At 39.1% G+C, this 12,022-nt stretch overlaps 1 protein-coding gene and 1 long non-coding RNA gene across 4 annotated transcripts in view; one reads left to right on the plus strand and one right to left on the minus strand.

Annotated features, from left to right (window-relative positions):
• LOC138842316 (uncharacterized) overlaps window positions 1-767 on the minus strand; it is a 128,474-nt gene extending 127,707 nt beyond the window's left edge. The window contains exon 1 of one of the 3 annotated variants that reach the window (XR_011376702.1): window positions 678-767. This is a non-coding gene — a long non-coding RNA (uncharacterized lncRNA). The other 2 variants (XR_011376704.1, XR_011376703.1) reach the window with 2 other exon arrangements.
• Window positions 104-12,022, plus strand: part of FUT9 (fucosyltransferase 9) — a 172,376-nt gene continuing 160,457 nt past the window's right edge. Inside the window, exon 1 of the mRNA XM_060283854.1 lies at window positions 104-236. The gene's annotated coding sequence lies outside the window, so the exon portion shown is untranslated. The remainder of the gene's footprint in view (window positions 237-12,022) is intronic.

Below are 12,022 nucleotides of genomic sequence, written 5' to 3' on the forward strand. Positions count from 1 at the left end.
TAGCCGCTTCAGCCGTGCTGGAGATGGGAAGTGAGCGCGCGCCGCGCAGCAGCTCGGGATCCTCCGCCCTCCCCGCCCGCTGCTCCCCGCGCCCCCGCCGCCGCTGTCGCCGCCTCGGCGTCCCCCGGCTCCAGTCCCTCTTCTAGGACAGCGCCGCCGCCACCGCTCGGCCCTGCCCGCCGCCTGCGCCGCGCAGCCCTCACGCGCTCCCGGATGGCGCCTTCCTCCCCGGACCGGTGAGTAGCCTGGAGAGCGCAGGGGGTCGGGCGCCCAGGCAGCAAGCTGAGATAACCTCTTTGGCGTTAGGGGGTATCCCCAAACCACTTGCTGTGCTGCTTCAACCTCCAGGCAGGGTCTCGGAAGGGCACTGCTCCGTGATTCCCCGGGGGCTTTTTGATTTCAACTCCACCTGCTGGCGACCCCTCTCCCTCCCGGGGACAGCTGGGGCAGCTCGCGGTCCCGCCTCACCTTCCAGCCCCCGAGCTCCCACTTTCGCAGCAGCCGTGGATGGCCCTGACCCTCCCGTCACCCCATCAGCGTCCCCTCAGCCCTCACCGTCTCCGCATCTCCCCCTGCTGATTTCCCGCTTCTGGAAGCCCGCAGACGCCCGCATCTGCCACCCTGTGCCCGGTTTCGCGCTGACAAAGCCTTCCCCACAAAGTCCGCCCCTGACCCACCTTCCCTCCTTTTCCAAAGCCCGGCTGCGGAGCCCCACCGTCCCGCCGTATTCCTTCGCAGAGGAAACGGTTCTGTCGGTGAATTCTGACCTCATTCCCTCGAAAACGGTGGTACCTTCTCAGCTTTTTCTGACAGTCACCTCAGAAAACTGACACAGACGCGCGGTGGTCCTGGCTTCTGTACAGTTACTTTATGTGTTTCTTAGCACCTGGGCTGTTTAGGGGATGATCAAGCATGAAAAAAAGAAAGACAAAAACCAAACCTATTCCGACTAAACTTTTTGCTATTGTTGCTTTAAAGGGCACAACTATTTACGTCGCTCAAATTCGTTGGATTAATTTAGAGGAGTCAGCTGGGTACAGGGAACGCCCCTATTTTTACTTGTTCCTCCGGAATCGGTCTTAATTCCAGGTTGAGAACCGTGCACCCGGCTGGGTGATGAATCTGCTTTAGCAACAACACTATCAAAAGCCCAGCAACTCTTGAGAATAAAGAAGCTTTTTCTTGAAAGAGAGGAGAGTAGCACCAAACTCACCCTTTAAAATCTTCTCTGAGTTTGCAATAAGCCAAAGCCCTTATTTTTCTTTAGGTTTAGTGGCTAAGAAAGGGATAGAGGAGGATCAGAAAACGTTGCACTAAAAAGCTTCTGCACTATATGGGTGCTTCAGGTGTTGTGCAGTATCTTAGCATACAGACAGTCTTTCTGTAGAAGTTTTCTTAGGGCAGCAGACCTTTCTTCTGAAACCATGTTTAATGTTTTAGTATTTCTAGTTGGTTTGACAGGAAAGGGGGTTGTGGTCAATGAATGAATATGAGCAAGGTGATGAGGGGATGAGTGGTGCAGGGAGAGATGATTTAAACACTAAAATGTGTGCTCCTGGTTCCTTGTGTATTGAAATCTTAAAAACAAAGCTACCCACACACAATTTTTGATTTAATTTTTAAAGAAGGGATGAAAGTGTATTGATTTCAGCATATTTTACTCTCTAGAACCCTTGGTCATAGGGCTTGAGTTCTAAGCAATGCAGATAAGAGTATTCAGAAATAGATGTTAGAAACTTTGAAAGCTGTCCCATTCGAGTATGTAGTATGTGAATATAAATTTCCCGGTGATACTATTTTTATTCTTTTAAATAATTTTGAGAAAGTAATCAAATTGGCATTCTTCTTCTTGAAGTTGATGGAGAGAGAATGCTTCCTCATCTTAAACAAGCAAATCTCTGCCTACACAAGAAATAGAAAGGGAAGGTTGAGCAATTACCTAGAGAATTTGTTTAGTGAAGATTGTCTTAAACCTTACCTTCCCCGATGTCAAGATTTTTAAAAATTTTGTTTTAACTCAAACTGTATCCGAGCCTTTATTCCTCTTTTCTTGTGTAGACATAGGTAGAAATGCATTGAGCAACTCACTGGCAAGGGATGGTTTTCAGTAAATGTTTTTCAGCTGCATCTAAAATCAGGAGAGGCTGTGAATAATGACTTTATTATTGGTTTTCTAAATTCAGAAATTTTAGTTGGTTAAATTTAGTGCTTCACTATGAAGAATATTCAAGTTAAGTATTTAAACTTGTAATTACTGCAAATATGCACACATGGTCATATCAGGTAGCTAGAGATTAGGTAAGTTATGAGCTGAATCAAAAGATAATTTAAGTTTTTCTCTAAATACGTTTACCTTTCGGATAACAGTGGAATGCTTACTATCTGCAATATGTCCAACAATTATGAAGCTGTATTGGAAAATATACATTTCCATTAAACAAAAGGGAAAGCAAGTACAAGGCTGACTTTGATCAATTATTGCCCACAGTTGTGTTAATGATAAGTTCAAAGCAGTATATGCTAATATAATTCTAATTAACATCAAATTCTAAACAATGTCAGAAGTGCACACCTTTTGTAAGGATGTATGCTCATAAAATGTGCAACGTTCAAATGGCCTTTGATTTGTCTCTGAGAATGCAAATAATCAGTCTGCCATAAACAGTGGCAGGATTTCTGTTAAGAACTCTTGGTGAGCGGGAACTCAGGAAGATCTGCCTAAACTTAATGCCATTGTCATTATTAAGTCTCTCCCAAAACAGTTATGTATAGCACATGGGGAGACAAGGCATACCAATATTTGAATGGCATATCTTTGCATTTCTTTAAGTTGCATCTTACAATTCTCATAAGAGGATGGGGTGGGTTGAAATTAAACATTTACAGTGGTAAAGAGGAATCACAAATTGGTAAAGAGAAATTAAAAATTGTGGAAATGATATAGATTATTTCACTAATAGACTGCTACTAGTTGAATGTTCCACGTAAAACTGTATTTTGGCTTGTGCGTAGTGAAGAGAGAGAGGGAAGGGTGCCTAGCAAGAGAAAGCAGGCAAGAAGGGAGAGATAGAAAGGATACATACCTGTGGATACTTACTTAAATGCTTTACTCAAGTAAAGCTAACTAAATACAAGCTGTATAATTTTGGTATGTGGGATAACAGCTGTTTTCCAACTTGGAGTTTAAGAAATGTCTCCTTAATTACAGCAATAAAAATACAAATATTTTTTAATGAAGTGGCACATTGATTTTATTCAGTAAAACTTGGGGATTATAGGCAAACTATTTTATGTGAACTAATTGACCTAAATAAAATTCTAAACAAATTTAAAAGCAAAACCTTGAAAGAAAACGCACATACTCACACACACCTATAATTACAATATTAGATAAAGAGTCAAGTGATTTCGTGTCTTATGAAGGCAAGAAGATTTGGTCAAGGGATGACTACACAAAATATTTTCATAGCTTAATATATATTTCTCTTATTTTCCTGTTTACATTTGTGCATGTATTATTCAATATTTATGGATATTTGCATTTTATTTACAAACTCATTAGTCTGTATATTACAAAATGCTGCAAATTTTATGAATTCAAAATAATCCTGAAATTGTTCTTGTAAGTATCAAATGATTACATAAATGTTTACAAATGACTTTGTTTTCTAACTTTATTCTATAGTGCAAGGACTATTTAACAAAAAGCATTCTCAAAGAGCAAATAAGCAAAACGAACTTTTCAAAACTAGCATGATGATTCAACCAAAGTTTTACAACAGTGTTGTCAAAGTGATACTCTCATAAGATCAACTCTAGTGTACAATGAAAAGTCCTACAGAAAAGAAACATTTAGATTCTCTGATTTTACATGTGATTGACTGTGAAATTCACTCTTCCTCATTTAGCTGCAAATGGAATGCTTGGCTCTTACTAGAAAGAATCACAGAATTTAGGTATCAATTAGAAGATGTAAAGGGCATCCATTCCCATCATTTTACTAATAATTTACTCAAGGTTCCTAAGTAGTTAATAGAAACAGAATTAGAATCCAAGTCTCTTGACTTCATCCTAAATATCTTTTTATAAAATAAACATTAGTTTCCCCCCTTATTTTATTTTAGGAAGGTAATATGGGAGAAATCAGTTTAAGATTAAAGAAAACCCAAAATGAAATGAAATAAAAGTCTGTGCTTCCTCAGGTAATGCCTAGGTCCCATAACCATCATAGTTGAAAAAAAGGTTTTCTGCTTACTCTTTCCCACCTTCAGGTTAAAACTTGGGAAATATTTTAAATATTTAAACATTTTAATTGTCATTGGTCCACCTAAACATCTTTTAATATTTTTGTTTAATCTTTAATAATTTAATATTTTGTTTAATGATGTTGTTTAATTGGCATTATAAATTCTAATAAGGGATAATAAGGTATACATTTCTTTCATGGTAATCATATGTCATGGACAGTTCCATTTTAATTTTTAATAGAAAGTTCACTGGAAAATATACCTTAAAACAGATTTTTGTTTCAGTAATCAAAACAGTGGAAATAAACTTATAGTTTCACCTCTATGCATAGTCAGTATTTTGCCACCATAGAGAAAGTTAGTGCATACACATGTTTGGGGTTTTTTGTCACCATAGTTTGTGAATAGCTCAGGTGGTCAGGGAAGATAAATTTGTGTCACCAAGTTTCAAGTTCACAGTTGAAAGTCCTGGCACTTTTAGTTTTCCCTTCACTGATGGCCAGAGAAATCGGTGAAAGTGAATGACTAAATCAATGGGGAACTGTCATCATTGCTGGGTAAAAAAAATAAACATTCAAATGTATTGTTTGGTGTTGGTGGCTCATCACTGTCATCTCATCTAGGAAGAGTAAAATGGTAATATAGATTGATATCTCAACTACATTGTCTAGAACAATACTGCATTATCTAAGGGTGCCTGGGTTGATGGAAGTTAGGGGAATCTGCCATCTTGGACTGCTGGGTGGCTGGTTTAAAAGCTGAGGAAGAAGCCTTGTCTCAGGAACTGGCCTTCTCTAAACCAATTAAGATGCAGATTTAACTGAAAGGAGAACTACATCTCTAAGACTCCCTTGACCTAATTTCTTGGGAGTGTAAATCAGCCTCCACTCATTGAGGGCCTAGTACATGGCAAGAACTGAAGTGGTGACCATAGACACAAGGACAAACGTGATATAGGTTCTGATCTCAAGCAGCTTACAATATAACTGGAGAGACAGATAAGAGCAAACATGTTGCTGAACAAGGTTGTCCAGAGAAAAATCAAAAAGACTACAGCTTAATCATAATATGCCTTGCCAAAATGGATGGAGGTGTGCCATGGCTAAGTCTTGGCACAAAAATAATCTATATTCTTAAAAAAGCATGTTTCCATTGCTTCCCATATTAATTCTAACTCTGACAAAGATTTTTTGACAATGTGACTATTTATTAATATGAATTGACATAAATAGTCTCATACTAATGAACCCAATGGTTGATTCACTCCTTGTAGGTCCTAAGGTAATTTTTCTAACGGATATGTAACTAATTATCCACTTTTAATATAAGTTTGAAATATCAAGTTTGTCTTTTAAGAAACCTAAATCTTCAAGGAACATTCAAAGGAACAGAATGTAAAGAAGAAAGAAGAAATGAAGGCAGTGGACAATATATGTGATATCTATTCAATAATTAAAAGTTTACAAACTACTTTAACAAAATATATTTAAACACATAATTTAAATCTCTGTACTCTATTTACTCTGATGGTGAACATTTATTAAGTATGACTGTATGATACATAGGGACATAGGACTGTTAGTGTTAACGATGGCTTCACTGCCTTAACCTGGAAGAGACAACTGAGCTATTTCAGTAACCAATTTCTGCTGATTTTCAAGACCCATGAGGGGTCTGAGATTTTACCCTCTAAGTTAGGCATGAATAATTGATTGTAGTCCTTGCTTTGGAGTGACTGCATGAGGGCAGTTAATCTAACTTGTTCTGTTTGTCTACATCAGCAGCCTGGTGGCATTTGCCTACCCCACCGAATGGCTAAGCAGTAGTTACAGAAATGGGAGCAGGAAAGACATCCAGAAGTGTTGACAGCTATTTCACAAGGGAAATGCAGGAGCTGGGGCCATATTCTGCTAGTTCCAGTACATTTCTTGCTAAGATTAAGGGGACTGTAGATCAAATCATGGTAAGAGCTGTCTGGCTGGGGAATGGCAGATTCAGCAGAGAGTTAAATTTAAGATGCTTGCAACAGTTTGGGAGAGCCATTTTTTCCTGTAAAACTAAGATGCCACTGGAGCCAGGCAAACTGAAAGCTTAAACATACCATTTCCATTTCCAGGTAGGTCTGTACGTGAGGTCTGTAGGACCCTTTCTCACATTGAGTCATTGGGTCTGAGTTGACCCATCCCCAAATGAAAAGAGCAGGCTGGACAGTCACCAGACCTCTATGGGTCGGGAGTTCAGTTTTGACAAGAGCTCAATAGCAGGCTAATAGCTGCTTTTCAAAAGAAATGTACCTGGTAGGGGTGTGCCCTGCAAATTAGGGAGGTGACCAGTCCAAAACCCTCAAAAGAACCTACGAATGGAGGCTGCCTCCCTTTTCCAGAGGCTCTAGTCAGCAAAAGTATTGGTCACAGAGACTTGTATCTCATAGCTTTATTCATGATGTGGGGCTCCAAATACAGAGAGCATGCCACAGCCTATTGGAAAACCTCCAACACAATGTATTTGTTTGGTCCTCACTCAAAGGGTGCTAGTGTTTATACTGGCCAATGTAAAGGTCCAAGTAGAAAGTCCAGGTGACGCACATACTGTTACCAGTACTGAAACATTTCAGTAAGATTCTGGTGTCTTTTTTGTTGGTTGGAGTTGAATACACAGAAGTTTTGTTTTGGGTGTTGTTGTTGTTGTTGTTTTTTTTTTGACTGCTAGAGGGATTGAATATTGTGAATCTGCCCATGTAATCCCATGAAACTTTATTTAACAAGCAAAGCCCTGAGTTTTGTGAGGGCTCATCAGCTATCCCGTCCGATGGGAGTGTGTGACACCACAGTCAAGACCTTGCTAATAGAAGCCTCTGACTTTGTCATCAACAGGGTCTCATTAAATAGTTAAAGCTTTGTACTATAAAGGGTAGAGGCAATCATACTACCCTTCTATTGATGGCAAATGACAGAGGAATTTAGCTACCTCTGGAGATAACCAGTAATAATTTGAGGGATTACTACAAGTGTATATTGGTGGCCGTGACACATGAATGTGAGTTGGTCTTTGCCCCAGAAGTCACTGACACCGTCCAAGGTAGTATAGCAAATGTTTCCTCTGTGCAGTGGGTTCAGTTACATGAGCAGTTGGAAATAATCCATTCTGAGCTTTCATTTCTAGTCTTTTTCACTGACCATACAGGGCTGTTAAAGATTCTGTGTCTCCTCCTACCCATGTTGTCTTCAAGTCTGTAATCAGAGCTGTGGTTTCCTTTTCTCCTCTAGGGATTTTGTACTGTTTATGGGAAGAAACAGGGAGAAGATTGGAGAGTGATTTACATGTTGCATTAGCACTTTGCTACATGTGGCCTGTCCCAGTTTTGATCACCTTTTCAGGCACTTAATGGATGATAAAATATGAACATATAAAACATTAATTCCTGCTATACTATCAAATATTGAAACAACAAAATGGTACATTTAATTGGCCCAAAGGTCTGTCTCCACAAGATCGTGTTGGCTTGTCTTTCCCACTGTGAATCCTAAACCTCATTAGCTGAATCTGAGTGTTCTATAAATCCAAGTGGGAGAGCAACTGGGCATCCGTAGCCAACATACCCATAAAAGTTTGATTCCTTCTCCTTCCTGAAATTTTCCAGCATACTCAGGTGGGTGCATGTGTCCTTTGATCCCTGTTGGGCATAAGGATACCTTGGCCTCTGATCGTGATTCTCTTTAAACGATAAGTCAAAGGATAGGAGAAGAGAGGAATCAGGGAGCAGGGAAAGAGAGAGGCTTCATGTGTACTTTAAAGTGATGTAACGATGGCTCGTGGAATAACCAAAAGAACTTTGAACGAATTTTGACCCATCCAATACTCTATATGGGGGAGAAAGGTCTTCGTGGCTGACACCATCTATTTCAGCCTTGGGAATTCCTAGACTCAGAAAGCGTAGCCACATTGCTTTTTTGCTAGGGCCCTGGGCTTGCAACTTCTGGCTGACTCAATCTTGGCTGCACGGTGGTGACCTTCTTTAAGGAATCCACCTTAATTCCGGGCATTAGCTTCCCCATTGTCTAGATGACATCTCTTAGGTTCTTGATAGTATCAATATCAGGGCTGGGAAAGTTTTCCTACACAGCGGTGGTGACCTCAGGATTTATCTAGATTTCTTTGGGTCTCTTTCTCATTCTGTGGTGGGTCAACTCCATCAGAATTCTAAACTCAATCCGGGACAGTAAGAGCTCACATACTAGGCAAGGCTTCATCTATGGCTTTCCACAGGAGTTTTTCTATCTCAGGAAAATCTCCTCAAGAGAGCTAAAGCTCCTTTAGAGCTGCCAGAACCCACTGTAAAAAACTGAGAGATTTTACTGTCACTTCCAAGTGGATCTGAGTTTGGCATGATAGAACGAAGGAGAGGTTTAGCCATAAGACAACCCACTACTTGTCATTATTCCTTGATAAGAAATGTGCCCCATGCCTCCTTCTTTCCCATGTGAACCAGTCAAAGTTCTAATGATTTACCTGGTTTCTGGTCATGGAGTTCTCCCTTTCACACTCCATGTGTGTGTGCATCTCTCTAACTACTGTCTGAAGTGGAGAGAAACTGTCTGCTTACCCAGTACAAGTCTTAGTACGAAGTTGTAACTGGTGCGGCAGATCAGAGGCTGGTCGCCAGATTGGCAAGACTGTCCTTTCACCTAGAGGAAAATTCACAACAGAGCAGCATTTTGACATCTGTATTTACCTATTTCCTGTTACTTAGCCTGCGGTAACCTCCTCAATTCCTCTTCATTAACAGACAAAAAAGCGGAGGGCCATTTATTGCTCAGTTGACTATGTAATTTACTACTGATTCCCACAGACTTTTCTTGAATCCCATTAATGGACCTGTGAGGTCCTCATCCTTCATTTTCCAGAAAGAAATCCATGTCTCTGTTAGCATCCCATCCTCATCACAAACATTATCAAAAACTCTGAAGGACCTGAGATGTTACCCTGCTTGCCTACTGACATAAAAGCCTGCCACAGATTCATGGATGCTTTTAGAAGACGTTAGACTCCTGGATCAGAGATGAAGGATAATTTATTTTTCACGGCAATAGCAGTAGCAAGTGTATCAGCTTTTTTGTATTGGTTCCCTGAGCCCCAATTTCCCCAAGCAACACAAATCAGACCATATGATACCTAAACATTACAAGAAAGGGACCCTGAACTTAAGGAATGCAATTCTTTTATAATGGATGGCAAGTATGCCTCCCTTTGCTGTAGAAGGAGATGCTATTTCTGAGCTGTTTGCTTTACAAACATCTTTTAAAAATAGTTCAGAACAAAAGCAGCCACTGCTTCTTTCATAAGATGTTCAGAAATGTAAGAAATTCATGGGAAATTGTTTCCCAACCGTGACAAAAGACTTCAATAAATGCTTGTTTTGGTAGGCTCCTTATCTATGGTATGATATATGTTCATCCTTGAGACTTCCTAATGATGGAACGCTTTAAACATGTGAGAACTGAGATTGATTAATTTCTCACTAAGACAGAAACCAAGAAGGAAGATTTTAACGCACATATATTTAAAGTGCAACGTTAGAGTCTTAGTTACTCCTGACTATATAGATTATAGTGTAAGGCAGATTAAGGAATTGAGAATTTCTATGTCAGGAAATTAAAAATTTGAGCCTAAACCACAGGATATAAGAAATGTCTATGATGTGTAATTATAATAGGTTTTAAATAAAAATCATTAAACAAAAATGGGGTATATTCATGTTTCCCCATGGCCTTAATGTTTCTCCAATACTTTACAGTTTTAAGGATAAACTTTTCCAAATAATCAAAGGAAAAAAGATGCATTGCTGTTTTATTTTGCTTACTTGTAGACTGTTGGTTCAAGACTGAGCATAGCTGTCATTTTTCTCTAATAGGCATCCCTTATACCTCATTCTGGGACACATACCCTTTCTCTGTATTGGTATAATGTGCAGGCTTATCTGTACAATATTGTGACCTTACAACATCACATTGGCCTGATATGTTTATATATGTTTCACCCACTGGATTACTCTGAAACTGGTTTTCTTACTAATCTTCGTAGTCCTAGTGTCTAGCTCCCCAACTAATACATGGTGGGTATTCAATAAATATTTGTAGAGGTGAACTGAAATAACAATGTCCATTGACAATGAACTTGCAATCAAATATTTTAGAAAATCATGTCCCATGGGGAAGAACTGAATGGAAGTTGTGTAGAATATTTGAGCTGGAATATTCTTTCAGAGTTCTTAGTGACCACTGGTTTAGTTATAGTCATGTAAATATCCAAACTCTGATGCTCCTTCTTAGTTTTGTAACATCCTAGAGCATTTTAAATTATTTCATATTTATATAATATCACTGAAGAACAAATTATAATCATACTTTCCATGACAAAATTAAGTAGACACTTGGAAAATAAATTCTGTACTTCAATTATTATTAGGTTAGTGTGATACAAAACTTTTCCCCAAGAATTACGAAGGATTCTTACTCTACTTAGAGTAAACACTGCTGGAAAGGGTGCGTACCCTGCACTAACAATAAGAAAAAGCCAGGTGAACTAGAAAATAATAACTTTTCTTGTACTCATCAGAAATCTGAGTTCATAGGGCAAATAAATACCCAGAATTTTTAGCCCATGGGGAGATCTCTTCATGGAGAAATTGGTCATGGTGATGTTATCATATGTGGCAGAGAACAAAAGAATACCTGGCCATAATACAAGGGGCTAAAATGAAATCAGCTAAAATTTTAATAAATTGCTAAAAGCTGTAAGTAGACTATAATGAGAGCCCCTTTGTGTCCCCTGACACAAGGGGGGTTTGAACTCACAAGTGCTTTTATGTGGACCTCCATCAGGTGCTTATGAGAAATATTAGAAGCAGGGTAGGAGACAAGAGGGAATAATGTACGTGCAGAGTAGAGGATTGGCCACCACTGTAGGAAGTAAAAAGCCCACCCACTCCAAGTCTCCAGCCCCCATCCTAATTACAAAGTAATTTTAGAGGAATTTGAAGCATTTGGTGAGCTGAAGCTCAGCTCCTGAGTAGGTTTACTCAATGCCGCAAACTAATGGCCTTAGAATAGAAGAGGCATGCCCTATTGCCAAGCAGAAATAATTTTCACCTGTCTCAATTGTTTTACACTTGATGTTTGGCATTTAATAAAAAGTGACAAGCTATACAGAAATGCAAGGAAAAAACAATCCATTGTCAAGAATCAAAACAATGGAGAAAACCAGATTGAGGTGATCCAGTGTTGGAATTACCTGACAGAGACTTTAATATAACTATTATTAATGTGTTAAAGGACCTAATGGAACAGGTGAACAATATGCATGAACAGATGGAGAATTTCAGCAGAAAAATGAAAACTGTAAGAAAGGTTTAAATGAACGTGATAGAAGTAAAAGGAAATGTTATCACAGATCATAAATTCTTTCAATGTGCTTATTAGTAGACTCAGTATCCCTGAGAAAAGAATCTGTGAACATGAAGACAGGTCATTAGATATTATACAAACAAACAAACAAATAAAAAGAGACAAAAGGAGTATAAGGGAAAACAAAAAGTTGGAACAAGGCATCCAAGAATTCTGGAACAATATCAAATAGTCTATTATATATGCAATGGAATTCCAAAAGAATAAGAGAGAGAGACAAAACCAGGAGAAATATTTGAAGATTTAAAAGAAATTTTCTTTACAAAAACAGGCAATGGGCTAGACTTTTCCTGAGAATTTTTTAGAATAATG

Source organism: Globicephala melas, chromosome 14 (assembly GCF_963455315.2).
Source record: "Globicephala melas chromosome 14, mGloMel1.2, whole genome shotgun sequence".
In the NCBI taxonomy this organism is placed as follows: Eukaryota; Metazoa; Chordata; class Mammalia; order Artiodactyla; family Delphinidae; genus Globicephala; species Globicephala melas.